Source organism: Theobroma umbraticum, unplaced genomic scaffold (assembly GCF_002168275.2).
Source record: "Theobroma umbraticum cultivar Fairchild unplaced genomic scaffold, ASM216827v3 scaffold_106.0, whole genome shotgun sequence".
Lineage (NCBI taxonomy): Eukaryota > Viridiplantae > Streptophyta > Magnoliopsida > Malvales > Malvaceae > Theobroma > Theobroma umbraticum.
The window spans coordinates 165,016-168,763 of record NW_018397276.1 but is presented as its reverse complement, the minus strand read 5'-3'; the positions used below and the strand labels follow the sequence as shown (position 1 = coordinate 168,763).

The window sequence follows — 3,748 nt, the reverse complement described above, 5'->3', positions numbered from 1 at the left end:
TAATATTATTTTATTAATAAAATATTATTTTATTTCAAAATTTTCAACTTGTCTCGTTGGAACCCAAAATGTCTCACTTTTTCCCGGTTCACTTTTGAATCACTCTTTTGATCTTGATAATTCATTCTCGATAAAATATTATTATTTAATTATCATTTTCTAGCGTACGAAAAATTTTATTTCAAAATATTTCTTTCACTTATCACTGCTCTTTTGCACTTAGATTTACATCCATCAACCCTCCGTCTCGTTGATGAGATTTGGTTGGCTCCTATACGAGGATGTGGGGTGTTACAAGTTGACTGTGAAATGTTGTGTTGGTTAATTAGATAATTATTATATGATTTTGGCATGGAAGTTCATTTTGAATGATGTGTAGTGAGGAAAGAAAGAAATGACCAGGAAGTGATGATCATTGGAGGGCCTTTCGCGTCATTTCCTTTTGAATCTTGAAACCATATAGTTGAGTTTAAGATGATTGTTCCATTCTATTTTTAGTAACAAATTCTACATGTCAGTTGATCAATTAAAAGTTTTTTCCTGCTTTTATGTTATTTATCAAGCTACTGTGCTCCAAGGACTAGAAGATTTTTGTGTTAATGAGAAAACAATTGTCTGTTTTTTCCCCCCTCTATTGGTAGATTATTTTATTGAATTGAAAAAGATGATATTATGTTAATCCAAGCTGTATAATGTCGTTTTGTTCCCATTTTTAATAATAGGAATTGTATTGTTGTTGTTTATGTGCCCATGATATAATAATTGAGTTTTTGAGTTTGCAAGAACAACACTTTCTTGCCCTTGCCAGTCCGTCATATTCGATTTATTAGAACTTTCTTTGACCCTTTATCATTAGTAATAATGGTATTGGTAATGCAGTTTGGTAAATTGTGGGTGTGTAATCTACCACTAATTTCTTTCTTTTTTTAAATGAAATAGGTGGAGGGAAAGACTGTTGAGGCATAGATATGGGATAAAGGCAAATGGTGTTGAGGTAATATCAGTGTACCTTGGTGCTAACTCGCCACTGGTATAAAATGAAGACCCTATTGCCATTGGTGTTTTCCATGCCATTAAAAATGGTATAGTGACATCAAATTCTGTCGGTAATTCTGGACCATGGCGGCATTCAGTTTCCAATTATGGGCCCTGGACGGTCGCTGTTGCTGTGAGCACCATCAACAGAAAATTTGTTGCCAAAGCAGTACTTTGGCAATGCACAAGTTTCCAATGTGAGTAGAATTGCAGCCACTTTAAGTGCATTGTTCCTTTTCCCCGTAATCAAGGCTAACTTTTGTGCTTCATCCTGGAAGGGACTTTCCATTAACAGCTTTGAACTTCGTGGAAAATTTTCGCTGCCTGTATTGCGTCTCTGTTGTTTATGTTTGTTACTAACTAGCCATATTGGTATTTTATGGTAGTAGTCACTGATTAGGAGCTGTGGGAAAAGCTTACTTTTATGAGGAATCGTAGGTTTTCTATTAGTAGCAAAGTTTGAATTGGTTACTTTGACTCTTCTAACTGAAATTAAGCTATTGGTTTGGGCTTGGTGAAGGTTCTTTCTTATTCACATCGAGCTCTGCACCATTTGATTGCTACGACAATGGATCATATGAGATGAGGTCTTACATTTAACATAACACATTGTTCTACTGGCAGCAGTTTCCTTTTTGTTCTTCTAATTTTTCATGTAAGGAAGTTTTCCATACCTAAATAAGTATGGAAAATGCATCTTGACGTCTGACTCATAATGCCAGCTTCTTTCATGACTTGAGATGCATCACTATCGTGTCCTACCTCCTGTATTTGTATAGTTTGGCTGTATATTAACTTGAAAGGTCGCAGTCACAGATCTAATATTCTTTATAGGACACACCAGCTGTGCCAATTGGCAGAAGCCCTAGGACAAATGTCCTTCTCCAGGCTGAAAAAGTGGTTTTGGACTTTGGTGGACTATACATATCCTCTTTTTAGGTATAGTTAGGGGCCTTTTAGTTGGTGCTTAGGAGTTATATTTGGATTTTTATTTTATGTTAAGTTCTTATTTTGTCATTTTTTATTCCATTATTATTACTATTCTAGCTATTGCTTTAGTTCCACATTATCTCAGACGTATTAAGGTCATATATTTTACTGATTAAATAATGAAGTACTTTTTATTTTAGTTTGATCATTTATAGAAATAATATTTATAACTAATTTAGTCATTTACAATTTTTTTTCAGTCACTATTGGAATCAATTCATCACTTATCAATTGGGTAATTATACAAATATGCTTTTTATCTTATTTTATTTTTCTTTTTTCTCATTTATTGTTAAGATTTGAGACTTCAATATTTATTAAATAATTGAATAGTTTTTCTTTTAATTTTAGGTTATTCTTCTGATATATGTTAATTGGAATATTTTATTAGATAATGAAGTACTTTTTATTTTACTTTGACTATTTATGTTAACGACATTATTATTATTATTTTCGATTTGCTTTTTCTTATATTGTGTAAGAATTTGTATCTATCTTATAATAAATATTATTTTTTATATATTAATATAGTTTTTTCCATCACTTTTTCCTTACACCTCATTGTAAACAAACAGAAAATTCATTATTTCAACAAAAAACATATCATATTCTAATATTCTCCCTTAATAACTACTCATTTCAATATGATTTTTTATAAAATTTTTACCCACTGTGTAGCATGCGTACTTTTCTAATTACATGTTAAATTTATATCCACAAGCAAAATTAAAGGGTTGACATATATTTATTAAAATTAATAAATTAATAAATAAATATATAACAAGAATCTCCTCTAAAAACTCTATCATTGATATATAGAATAGCAATTAAACTAAAGTAAAATAACCAATTTTTCTCTCTTTATCTTTTTTTTTAACTATAAAAATTGTATGAGAAAGAACAACAATTTTAATCTTAAAAGTTAAACCTAAGCTTGTAGGAAAATATAGCAATCGTTGTTAAATAATATATTTTCATTAAAAATTAGAAGTGCTCATGAATTTTTCGATTTTTATTGGATCAACTTAAGACGAATATTGGACATGACCTTTTAGATTTAAAGTCAGCTTTAAAGATATTATTATATTTATAAATAATATTTAAATTAAACATACTTTTCCACACATGTTCTCAATCTATATGATACGTCTCCAAATTTCTATTGTGTGAGCCTCTTATGAGTCTCCCTGGTACTTTCAAAATTTTCAAGACGTGTATTAGCATTTTTTTTAGAGAATTGCACAAATTTATTGCTAATGCCAAAGATAAAAACTTTGGACTTTATTGTTGCAAAGAAATAAAGAAAATGTTCAAAAGACTATAACCCTTAAGTACATGACACATTAAAAGATGTACGGATGTGGATGTACATCCTTATGTTAAAGAGGTGCTGCTGGTGCACAAAGCTGTCTAGAAAATTGGCTGTCCAAACCATAAAATGCAAACACATTAAAAGCTATTATGAAGTTTTTATTAAAAAAAATAATTTTTAAAATTACATTAAATTTATTTTTTTAAGCTCTTTCTTATAGATAAGGTGTTTTATAAAACAACTTATATAAGTTATAATTTTGGTTAAAATTACCATAAAAGATATTTAATAAATAACTTTCTATTAATCATAAACGCCTTTGTTCACAATGAAAAAAAGTTAACTTTATTTTTCTTATTTATTTAAAACAAATTTTTAGAAATATAAAAAGTATTTTTATATAACATAAAA

General features: G+C 29.2%; 1 pseudogene; it reads right to left on the bottom strand.

Moving 5' to 3' along the window:
- Window positions 1–1,129: 1,129 nt before the first annotated feature.
- LOC110427561 ((+)-delta-cadinene synthase isozyme XC14-like) overlaps window positions 1,130–3,748 on the bottom strand; it is a 21,682-nt pseudogene continuing 19,063 nt past the window's right edge.